Below are 13,429 nucleotides of genomic sequence, written 5' to 3' on the forward strand. Positions count from 1 at the left end.
AGATGCAAAGGATATCCATTATTCAAGAAATATGTTCTAAGCCTAGTAATTTCTAAATGGAACAAATTCCAATCCGAGGAAAGGTTATAACACCTGAATAACAAAGTCTTAATCGAGTTGAATTTAAAGACCCTGGGTACAAAAGACAAAAAATTAAGACCAAGTCCTGTAAAGGTACTCTTCCTATAAACAGAGGTACTGAAACTGGAGTCATTTCTATGAACTAAAACATCAAGGAAAGGAAGCCTTCTATTTTCCTCTGTTTCTACAGTGAATTCAATATTAGGGTGCTTATGATTAATGTAATTCAAAAAATCATTTACATGATCAGACTGCCTAAATAACAAAAAACAGTCGTCAACATATCTACGGTACAGCAACGGTTTAAAATGAGCAGGGCAATCTTTAAGCCATGACACCTCATGGTGACAAAGAAATACATTAGCCAAGGTAGGACCCAAAGGAGAACCCATTGCAACCCCATCAACTTGTTTATAATAGTTATTGTTAAACAAAAAAATGCAATCTTTGACTGCAAATTCGAGAAGAGATTTAAACTGTTTCTTGGTAAAATTTAGGAACTCATCAAGGCTTACAAAAGAGTTATCTGTACATATCTGTAGTGTCTCATTAAGGGGAATATTGGTAAACAAACTTTTTATATCAAAACTGGCCATATAAACCGGATGGGAGTAGCATAACTTCCCAAGTTCTTGTGCAAAGGCTGTCGAATTGCGAACTGTATATTCATTACTAGTGAGATGGCTAAGTATAGGTACAAAGAATTTTGCAAGGTTGTAGTTAAATGTACCAATAGCTGAAAGAATCGGTCTGATAGGACAAGAAGGTTTATGTATTTTAGGTAGTCCATACAAAATACCAGGCACTGATCCTGATGCAAACAAGTAGTCATATGTATCTGAAGTTATAGCCTTATCTTTTAAGGTCCTTAAGAGTCTGTTAAGTTTGTCTTCCAATTTCAGAATGTATGGAAATGGATCAATATCTAACTTAAGAAATTTAGAAGTATCAGATAAAATACTGTGAACCTTTTCAACGTATGTACTCTTATCCAAAATTACTACCCCTCTTCCCTTATCAGGTTTAGTAATAATGATGCTACTGTCCTGTTTCAGAGTTTTTAATACATTGAATTTTTGCCTATTGCATAGAGACATTGAAAAATTATTGACATTCTTAAATGAATCATGAGCAATTTTGCACACCTTATCAGCAATTCCTTTAAAATTAAATAGTTTATTTGAGGGACTGTATAGAGGCAACTTGGATATAGTATTAATAAGTTTCTCAAATGCCATAAAATGATTAACAAACTTGGGTTTAGCAACTGCAAGACCAAAATCCAAACCAAACATCAACGCATCCTCTTTAAGTTTGCTAAGCTTTCTACTGGACAAATTCGTAATAACATCATTAGCATTTAGAGAAGAACATTTAGGGACTCCTAAACTGTGAAGTTTTTTACTGTGTGTTAATTTTGTCATTTTAAGTCTGTTGTTAGTGTTGCAATTAATTTTTGCAATGAGTACTTTAAAATCTAGCCAAGATACTTTAGTTCTGAATTCTGTTAAACAATGAAAATAATCCTTTTTCAGACTTCTTGCATGTTGAGCTTTATTCTTAATTTCAAAAGCCAGCAACTTAAAGAGGATGGATCTATGCAAACGACTGCCATGAAATTGCTTTAAGCTTGTCTTAAACTGTAAGAATTTGGGAAAAACTTCATATTCCTTACAAGTGGTTAGAAAGACCAAATCCTGAGCTGCCTTGTGTGATGTCCAGTGCAGACGTTCCAATCGACGATATATGGAGAGTACTGGTCGGCCATAACGAGTCTGTAGAATGTTAACAACTGAGGATCCAGTAGGGAACCTGATGGCATATATAAAACTGAAGACCAGGACAAGGAGACGATGAACTGGGGCCATGTTCACAATTTATTTCAGTGACGTTTCGAGGAAATCCAACCTCATCATCAGACAAACTAAAATACGTAAAATGAATTACAAAATGAAGTATCACCAAAACCTCATTCACAATTAATAAAAACCAATAAAATATACACAAATTAAATTAAAAAATGTATTTAAAAAAAATCACAAAATTACGAAAAATCTAACCTAAACACGTCCACACCGTGGCAACTACACAAAGCAACTGATCAGTAGAGGAAAGTCTGTGGAAAAGTAACTTGGTTGAGCTGTATGAGACTGCTGAATCGAATCCGTGAATCAGTGGGTAAATAATTTAATGGAAGACTCATAGGTATTCAGTGAAGGCTTTAAGTCATGAATAAACAATGATTCCGCTATTCTAAGACTAGTTTTATCATTATTTGTCATTAAAATCTCAAAATCATCCAGATCAAATGTATGACCATATATCGTACTCTCCATATATCGTCGATTGGAACGTCTGCACTGGACATCAGACAAGGCAGCTCAGGATTTGGTCTTTTTAACCACTTGTCAGGAATATGAAGTTTTTCCCAAATTCTTACAGTTTAAGACAAGCTTAAAGCAATTTCATGGCAGTCGTTTGCATAGATCCATCCTCTTTAAGTTGCTAGCTTTTGAAATTAAGAATAAAACTCAACATGCAAGCAGTCTGAAAAAGGATTATTTTCATTGTTTAACGGAATTCAGAACTAAAGTATCTTGGCTAGATTTTAAAGTACTCATTGCAAAAATTAATTGCAACACTAACAACAGACTTAAAATGACAAAATTAACACACAGTAAAAAACTTCACAGTTTAGGAGTCCCTAAAAGTTCTTCTCTAAATGCTAATGATGTTGTTACGAATTTGTTCAGTAGAAAGCTTAGCAAACTTGAAGAGGATGCGTTGATGTTTGGTTTGGATTTTGGTCTTGCAGTTGCTAAACCCAAGTTTGTTAATCATTTTATGGCATTTGAGAAACTTATTAATACTATATCCAAGTTGCCTCTATACAGTCCCTCAAATAAACTATTTAATTTTAAAGGAATTGCTGATAAGGTGTGCAAAATTGCTCATGATTCATTTAAGAATGTCAATAATTTTTCAATGTCTCTATGCAATAGGCAAAAATTCAATGTATTAAAAACTCTGAAACAGGACAGTAGCATCATTATTACTAAACCTGATAAGGGAAGAGGGGTAGTAATTTTGGATATGAGTACATACGTTGAAAAGGTTCACAGTATTTTATCTGATACTTCTAAATTTCTTAAGTTAGATATTGATCCATTTCCATACATTCTGAAATTGGAAGACAAACTTAACAGACTCTTAAGGACCTTAAAAGATAAGGCTATAACTTCAGATACATATGACTACTTGTTTGCATCAGGATCAGTGCCTGGTATTTTGTATGGACTACCTAAAATACATAAACCTTCTTGTCCTATCAGACCGATTCTTTCAGCTATTGGTACATTTAACTACAACCTTGCAAAATTCTTTGTACCTATACTTAGCCATCTCACTAGTAATGAATATACAGTTCGCAATTCGACAGCCTTTGCACAAGAACTTGGGAAGTTATGCTACTCCCATCCGGTTTATATGGCCAGTTTTGATATAAAAAGTTTGTTTACCAATATTCCCCTTAATGAGACACTACAGATATGTACAGATAACTCTTTTGTAAGCCTTGATGAGTTCCTAAATTTTACCAAGAAACAGTTTAAATCTCTTCTCGAATTTGCAGTCAAAGATTGCATTTTTTTGTTTAACAATAACTATTATAAACAAGTTGATGGGGTTGCAATGGGTTCTCCTTTGGGTCCTACCTTGGCTAATGTATTTCTTTGTCACCATGAGGTGTCATGGCTTAAAGATTGCCCTGCTCATTTTAAACCGTTGCTGTACCGTAGATATGTTGACGACTGTTTTTTGTTATTTAGGCAGTCTGATCATGTAAATGATTTTTTGAATTACATTAATCATAAGCACCCTAATATTGAATTCACTGTAGAAACAGAGGAAAATAGAAGGCTTCCTTTCCTTGATGTTTTAGTTCATAGAAATGACTCCAGTTTCAGTACCTCTGTTTATAGGAAGAGTACCTTTACAGGACTTGGTCTTAATTTTTTGTCTTTTGTACCCAGGGTCTTTAAATTCAACTCGATTAAGACTTTGTTATTCAGGTGTTATAACCTTTCCTCGGATTGGAATTTGTTCCATTTAGAAATTACTAGGCTTAGAACATATTTCTTGAATAATGGATATCCTTTGCATCTTTTTGAAAGTACCTTACACAAGTTCCTGGATAAATTATTTAGTTGCACAAAGCCTGTGTCTTTAGTTCCCAAACAAGTACTTTATATTAGCTTCCCTTATTATGGGCACAGCAGTTTTCACATCAGAAAGGAATTAAATAAACTACTTAATATAGTTTATCCACAGGTCTCATTTAGGTTCATCTTTAAAAATTCATACACTATTGGATCCTTTTTTAGGTATAAGGATAGAATCCCCAAAGCTTTATGCTCTAATATTGTGTACAAGTTTAATTGTTCCTACTGTAATGCAGGATATACTGAGAGTTCTATTCGAAACCTGAAAATTAGGATGTTCGAACACAAAGGTCATCATATAAAACCACTTAACCACTATCAAACCCTCCCTTCTCGGAAATTAGGAAATATTCTGTTGTTTCGGATCATAGTTTTGATAAGGACGATTTTGAGATTTAATGACAAATAATGATAATACTAGTCTTGGAATAGCAGAATCATTGTTTATACACGACTTAAAGCCTTCACTGAATACCTATGAGTCTTCCATTAAATTATTTACCCACTGATTCACGGATTCGATTCAGCAGTCTCATACAGCTCAACCAAGTTACTTTTCCACAGACTTTCCTCTACTGATCAGTTGCTTTGTGTAGTTGCCACGGTGTGGACGTGTTTAGGTTAGATTTTTCGTAATTTTGTGATTTTTTTTCATACATTTTTTAATTTAATTTGTGTATATTTTATTGGTTTTTATTAATTGTGAATGAGGTTTTGGTGATACTTCATTTTGTAATTCATTTTACGTATTTTAGTTTGTCTGATGATGAGGTTGGATTTCCTCGAAACGTCACTGAAATAAATTGTGAACATGGCCCCAGTTCATCGTCTCCATGTCCTGGTCTTCAGTTTTATATATATATATATATATAGATAGATATAGATAGATAGATAGATAGATAGATAGATAGATATATATATATATATATATATCCTTCATCCACTCACTCATGTAGAGTGATGCCATATGAGCTCTACATTGAGTGACAAGCCGAATGGTTTCCTGTACTCTGGAAACCATTTACTATGCTGGGTGGTAACCATATAACCGGGGGTTCTGGCAGGGTTAAGTGAACCCCAGATTCCCCTATCCAAAATCACTTAATCATGGTAGTTTCAGAGAGCCTTGGAGGGCCCAATATCTGCCCAGGGCCCCAACCAATTGGGCAGACTCACGTGGCCATGTGGAATATGAGAGGTGTGAATGAGGAAAGCAAGAGGGTGGATGTGACGAATGTGTTCGAGAGTGCAAGATATGTTGTGATGGCATTGTGTGAAATGAAGATGAAAGGGTGCGAAGTCGAGGAGTGGGGATGTGTGAAATGTGTAAGATCGGAAATGAATGGATGAGGAAGATGTAAGGAAGGAGTTGCTTTGTTGATGAATGAGCTGTGGCAGAGTGGAATGAGAGACTACAAATGTGTCAGCTCTAGGTATATGTATGTCAAGTTCAAGTTTGAGAAGGTGAAAGTGTTAGTGACTGTAGCATATGCACTGTTATAAAACAGGAATGAGAGAGAGAAAGACAGATTTGGGGAGGAGCTGGATGAAGCAGTTGGAGAAATGCCCAGGAGTTACAAGGTGATCATAATGGTAGATATGAATGGAAGCGTAAGCACTGGTCCTGAGAATGACATAACGGATTGTTATGGAGTACCAGGAAAAAATGATAATGGGAAGCAACTAAAGGATATGTATCAGGAGTGGAGGTTGTGCATTTATAACTCGTATTTCAAGCACAAAGATGCAGATAAATATACATGGTATAGAGGGAACGGGGATCATGATGAGAGAAGCCTGACTGATTACGTGCTCGTAGAGAGGTCAATGATGGGAATGGTTCCTGATACGAGGGCCGTGAGAGGATGTTGGGGAGGTCTGTCAGATCATATGACTGTGTTATGCATGATGTAGCTAAGAGGAGTGAAGTGGATCAGGAGGGAGAGGAGCAGCCAGGGAGAAAGAATAAAAGTTAAGAAGCCGAGGATCAAAGAAATGGCAGATGATGACAGGACCAAAGTAGAGGACGAGTTAGAATCAGTGAACTGGAATGAAATGGATCTGGATAGCCTGTGGAATGCATATAGGGATTGCTTATTTAGGAATGCTAAAGTGGTGTGTGGTGTGGCATGAGTAACAAAGAAGAAAGGTTTTTAATGGTGGGATGAGGAAGTTAAGAGAGGGGTGGTAGAAAAGAGGAAGAAGTGGCTAAAGTGGTTACAGGATAGGGGTTCAGTTGAAATAACTGAATATATTGAGAGCAAGAAGCAAATAAAGAGACTAGTGAAGAGGAAAAAAAAGGAGGTAAATGATGATCTGGGAAGAAAAATGAATGCGAACTACTCTGAAAATAGGAAGCTATTCTGGAAAGAGGTGCAGAAATGTAGCAGTGAAAGCGGAAAGATGTGATGGTGTGAAGGATGCAGGTGGTAGATTATTAACCCATGAAGTAAGGACCAGATGGAAAGAATATTTTGAAAGCCTGATGAATGGGAATAGAGAGCGCAGAGCGGCTGTAAACATGATTGGTTTGGGAGGGGGGTTCAGAAAAGGAATGCAGTGCCAGGAGGCTTGACACTTGCACAGGTGAAGAGTGCTGTGAAGCGGCTGAAAAATGGGAAAGCAGCTGGGGTTGATGAGGTGTATGCAGAGATGCTTCAGTGTAGTGGAGAGAGTGGAATGAAGTGCTTGTTGGAGATACATAAGAAAGCATGGATGAGTGAAACTGTCCCTGTAAAGTGGGAAAAGGCTGTGATTGTACCCCTATACAAAAATAAAGGTGAGCGAAGTGAGTGCAAGAATTATCGTGGCATAAGTTTATTGAGTATGGTAAGGAAGATATATGGAAGAATTATTTTTGCGAAAGTAAGAGAGATCAGAAGTCCTAGTGAGTGATGAACAGGGTGGCTTTAGGAGTGGCAGAGGATGTGTAGATCAATTATTTGCAGTGAAACAGATAGCAGAGAAGGCTTGTGAGAAGGACCATGAGGTGTTTATGGCATTCATGGATCTTGAAAAAGCATACAACAAAGTAGACAAAGAGGGTTTGTGGAAAGTTTTGCGCATGTGTGGTGTAGATGGTAAGCTGTTAGGTGCTGTCAAAAGTTTTTATGATGGTAGCGAAGCATGTGTACGATAGGTGTGGGTGTGCGACAAGGTGGTGTGATGTCCCCATGGTTGTTCAGTATATACATATGGATGGGGTGATGAGAGAAATAAGAACAAGAGTAATGGAGAGAGGGATGGCTTTGATAATCAATGGTGATGGATGGAATATCTCAAATTTGTTGTATGCTGATGATGCAGTACTGCTTGCAAGTACTGGACAAGAACTTGGTAGGCTAGTGCAGAGTTTTGCAGATGTCTGTAAGCGTCGTGCCTTGAGAGTAAATGTAGAAAAGAGTAAAGTGATGGTTAATGAGAGAGAAGGTGACTCCCAGTATGATGTTACAGTGAATGGAGAGAGACTGGAATTGGTGATTGAGTTCAAATACATGGATATGGTGATAGAAAAGAGAGGAAAATGTGCAAAAGAAGTTGAAAGTAGAGTGACACAAGGAAGAAAAGTAGCTGGTGCAATGAAGGCCTTGATAAGAAACAGAGGCTTGAGTGTTGCAGCTGCACGAGGCTTACATGAGTCAGTGTTAGTGCCAACTTTAACATATGGATGTGAGACTACGGTGTGGCATGAAAATGAAAAGTCAAGAGTAAGACTGCTGAGGATGTATGTGGAGTAGAGAGGGTTGATAGGTTACGAAATAATGTGGTTCGTGAAAGGTGTGGAGTGAGGATGTCGGTGGACAACAGAATCGATGAGAGTGTACTGAAATGGTATGGTCATGTGAAGAGAATCGATAACAACAGAGTCCTGAAAAAAGTTTATCTGCGAATTTGAAGGGGGAAGGAGGCAAGGTAGGCCAAGGAGAAGGTGGAGAAATATGGTGGATGAGTGTGTGAGGAAGAGAGGTTTGGAAGTCAGTGAGACTAGGGAACTGACAAGAGATCGAGCTGGCTGGATGAATGCTGTGAGATATGCATGATCAGGGAGTTTGGCACCCACTTTTAACGTGGGAGCGTCCGGATTGACTCTTTCGGATATGTTTATGCGAAGCTACAGAACGTGTGAATGCTTTTGGCGTATCCAATGCAGCCAGGATTCCGGGGGCTTGAATGATGAGTGAATGGCAGCGTGGCCCATTGGACTGGGCAAATTTGGGCTGTATGGACATTGCTACTCCTTACCCTGCCCTTGAGTGGGAAAGGAGTTCCGGATGATGATGATGATGATGATATACTTTCACCTTTAGATTCCGTTTCTTGCACACTCTCCCAAACCCATCCACTAAGCCTTGCAGCTGTCCTTTGTCTTCACTTAACAACACAGTATCATCTGCAAACAACAGTACAGGGAGTTTCCAAACACTGCCCTCTCTCATTGGGGCCACTCCAACATCCTCTGCCCTCCCTTGTAACTCTTGAAAACCCAATTCATATACAAATTGAACAATCATGGATACATGACACATCCTTGTTTCAATCCAACCTGCAAGTAGAAAAATTCACTCAGTTCACCATCTACACTCACTGCAGCCTTAGCACCCTGATACATATTCTTCACGGCATTCAGCAACTTCCTATCTACTCCAAATATTGTTATAGTCTCACCAATCTAAAACCAAGGTTTGGGTGGAGTCCAGCCAGGGATTTCCCGGCATACAGCGTTGCCTTGTTTCCTATACTCTGATTGGCTAGTGGCTGACCTGACACCGTTAGAGTTCGTCCGCTCACACCTCGCCACCTGGCCTTACATGACTTCACCCACTTGTGTGTGTGTGTGTGTGTGTGTGTGTGTGTGTGTGTGTGTGTGTGTGTTTATGTGTGTGTGTGTAAAGACAAACTAATTTAAGTTATAAATATAATTTAAGTTATATATATAACAAAGTGAACAGTGGAAGCACGTGACAGAAGCTTAAATCTCCCTCCAATGGATCTGGATGTTGCCGCTCGTGAGTGTTTTAACTTATTTATTTCTATTGAGAAAATAGCGTATGTTCTACTGATTCCTTCAAATTATATTATAAACGTAATTGTTACATTACTTACCCAACTTAGAACTACCGTAAAATTCGGTAAAAGTAACTACATTTTTTTCAGCACCACTGTAAAATATGTATGCCACGTTTCTTTATTGATGTACAAGAGCCATATGCATTACAAGTTTACCTTCCTTTGATATGCTAGAATACTTACGTTTATATTGTATTAGTATGTGTGTACCTATCTGTGATGCCTATTACATATATAACAGAATCTACTCATCGCTCGTTTAGGAAGTATGGCATGGGTGCACCCAGCGCCAGACCCCACCCAAACCTTGGTTTTAGATTGGTGAGACTATAATACTTTCCTCAGTCCTTGTCTATCCACCCTGTCGTATGCTTTCTCCTAATCCATGAAGGCTGCTTACAACTTCTTTACCTTCTCTTAAGAGTTTCCTCTAAAGATCTAAGAATGAATATGTGATCTACACAACCTCTTCTCTTCCTAAAACCTGCCTGTTCTTCTTCAACTTATTCCTCTGTTATTTCCCTGTCTCTGTCAGTATGTATTCTACCATATACTTTTCCTATTACACTAAGGAGACAAATGCCCCTATGATTACCACACGCGTCTTTTACCCCTTTGCCTTTGTACAGAGGACTAATTACACCTGACTTCCATTCCTCTGGGACTCTACCTTCCTCCCAGGACACTCTGCACATCTTCCACATCAATTCTACTACTACCCCTGCTTCATGCTTCAGCATTTCACCACACTATCCATCAGTTCCTGGGGTTTTCCCTATTTTCACCTTTCTTCACTGCTTCCACAACTTCTATCCTACTGATTTCTTCCTCTCTTCTCACATCCCTCCTTCTCGCAGCCATTCCCCAGCCACTTACACTCGCATTACTTTCATTCTCTGTGTTCAACAATTCCTTAAAGTGTTCTCTACATCTGCTCACTTTTTCTCCCTTCTCCACTATAATCTACCGTTTTTATCTTTCACTTCACGACTAACTTCTTTGACACCCTGTCTAACTCTATCTCTATCTAGAACATTTTCTTACCTCCCTCCATTTACACTCAGTTTCCTTCTAAATTCCTCATCCACTCTCTTCTTACTCTCTCTTATTAATCTTCTCACCTCTCTCTTCCTCTCTACAAATAACTCTCTCTTCTTTCAACTTCTTCCACGCCCCTGTTTCTCATCCACTCACTTCTGTGCCACATCTTGTCTCACCTCTTCATTCCACCATGCTGTTCCCCGCATCCCCATTTCTCTTCGACCCAGACACCACCTCATATGCTGCATAGATTTCCTCTGTGAATATCTTGCACACACCTTCCACGTCCCCCATCTACTACATTCCTTATTTACCCAATCGCTTCTCCACTTCTTTCTTATATTCTGCCTTTTTCCCTCTTCTTGCAAACTTTACACCCTCCCTGTATGAACTGCTTCCTCCTGTCCTTCCCTTCTTCTATTTGTCCATTTCATTTGGACCTTGATGCTCACCATAACCAAGTGGTGGTCAGAATATCCGCTCCCCCAACCTCTACATATTGTTGCATCTATTACTTGCATCCAGGTTAAGCTCAGCAAATGCAACCTTCAACAGTAGAGAATTTAATTTCTTGGACATGAGGTTAATGCTAAGGAATTCATACCTCAGGCGAGAAATTTAATGCAGTTCCTAACTTCTCTGAACCTACCAATACTAGTGATGTAAGGAGTTTCCTTGGATTGAGTGGCTACTATCGGCAAATTATTCAAGGTTATGCAAAAATCGCAGCTACTCTGACTTAATTACTGAAGAATAATGAACCTTTTGTTTGAACTAATGACCAGTCTCATGCTTTTAAAACACTGAGGACAGCACTTAATAATGCCTTAGTCCTGGCATTCCCTGATTATACGAAACCTTCTCTTCTTTGTACAGACGCATCTGGAGTGGGGAATTGGTGCTATAGTGATGCAGATTGATCATGCAAAGAGAAAACGTCTAATAGTGTATGCTTGTCATGCCATTAATGCCACTGAACGTAAGTAGAGTGTTAATGATTGGGAGGCTTTAGTAGTTGTTTGGTCTCTCAAACATTTTCAATGACATAATCTATGGATTTCCAGTACATATCCAAACAGATAATTTCCTACTTTGATTTATTCAAAGGAAGCTATCTTACCGGACATTTACAATACCACAATGGTCAGATATTACCCAAGACTTCAACAAAACATTTGAGTACTTACCTGGAAAATGAAATGTAGTTGCAGATGCTCTTTCACGTCACATAACCGTGGCAGTCTCATTATATCAACCAAATGAAGGTCTTTACACCATTCTAACCTCACATGGTGTTAATAATTGTCAGTGCACAGTCCCTCTGTAATCTAAAGTTATTTATTTCCTAGAATCGGGAGACACTTCAACATTACCTACTCTGCCAGTGCCAGTAGATGAGCTCATTTTAGACAATGATATTTTGTATAGGAAGACATCGCTTACCTGTAGAGACATTCCTAATTGAGAGGTACGCCAACTGTGGGAGGAATCTTGAGGGCCCTAGTTATGTGTCCTGGGATGGGCCATTGCTAATAGAAAAGATTCCAAATTCTTTACAAACAGTGGAAAGTTATAGAAGAAAGAGTCATATCAGTATTATGAGTGAACGAGATTAGTTGATCGTGTCTACTGGAGATTTCAATCCGACCTCCACAAGGAATCTGAAGGGTGAACTTGAAACAATTTCCACTAAATTACTGTAGAATGTTCCCTACCGTGACATTTGAACTCTACTGAGGTGTCCTGCTCATGTCTTAGTGACTGTTATTCGAGGACCTCTATCCAGAACAGAAGGTGGGGACTAGTAACTGTCCAAAGGACAGTTACAGAGTTCTAGCTACATACATTATTATATCTGTGTTACTAGTTAGTATTATTACCTGTGTTATTACATCTCTCTTACTAGTAAGTATTATTACATATATTATTACGTCTCTGCTATCTGATATTAGTGTCACATATATTATTACATCTCTGTTACTAGTTAGTATTAGAGACTATTGTTTTCACTGGCATTATTATTATTCCTGCTTCAGAGTCTTGCAACAATTCCTGGAGACCCAGAGACAGCGCAAGGAATATTAAGGTCCCAGGTTTTGTGTCCTGGCATGAACCATTGCTGATGGGGATTAAAAAAAAAAAATCCAAATCCTTTACTTGCAGTGGAATGGCATGTCAGACAAATTCATTTCAGTATAATGTTGTGAATAAGTTGGTCGTGTCCACTGGAGATTTCAATGCGACCTGCACAAAGAATCTGAAAGATCGTGGTTATGTGTCCTGCAGGGGCCACTGTTGACAGAAAAAAAAAAAAATCCAAATCTCCCCAACTGGGTCAAGGCCATCGTAAGAAACAATAGATGGTGATTAGTGACTGTCCTCAGAACAGTTACAGAGTTGTAGTTACGTATATAATTACCTTTCTGTCACTAGTTAGTATTATTACATGCATTATTACATCTCTTTTACTAGGTAGTATTGTTATTTATTGCCACATCTCTGTTACTATTTACAATTGTTACCTATATGAATGAAATAGGTATGCAGTTGTACAAAGTTCTGAATGTCTTCATGAAATGATAAGATCAATTTTATTTCAGAAATATTGTATACTGCCTTCCAGTAATTAAGTTGCAAGTAGGGAATGTGTCATGTTACCACAGACCTTGTCCCAATGTCAGATCTTCGCCTAATTTTACAATGGGCTCACTCTAACTGCAATTTTAATTAATTTTTTCTCAAATTTTCCATTATCCTATAATAGAAGCTCTCCCCCCTTCCACGATAATCATATTCCTGTTCGTTTTGCAGTCACCTTCGTCTCTTCCAACTGTTTTCCTTCCCTCCACCTCATAATGACACTCTTCATACTGCATTTTTCTACTCTAAATTCTTTCCTTCATATCACGCCCATATGTCTCATTTGATGTGTTACATTTGTGTTAGTCTGCAGTTCAAACCTTTGTCCTTGTCCTGTGTCTTTGTTTGCTATCTTTCCTATCACATCTGTTCCTTGTAAG

Source organism: Coenobita brevimanus, chromosome 40 (genome assembly GCF_032717465.1).
Source record: "Coenobita brevimanus isolate Jiangsu-jjx chromosome 40, ASM3271746v2, whole genome shotgun sequence".
Lineage (NCBI taxonomy): Eukaryota > Metazoa > Arthropoda > Malacostraca > Decapoda > Coenobitidae > Coenobita > Coenobita brevimanus.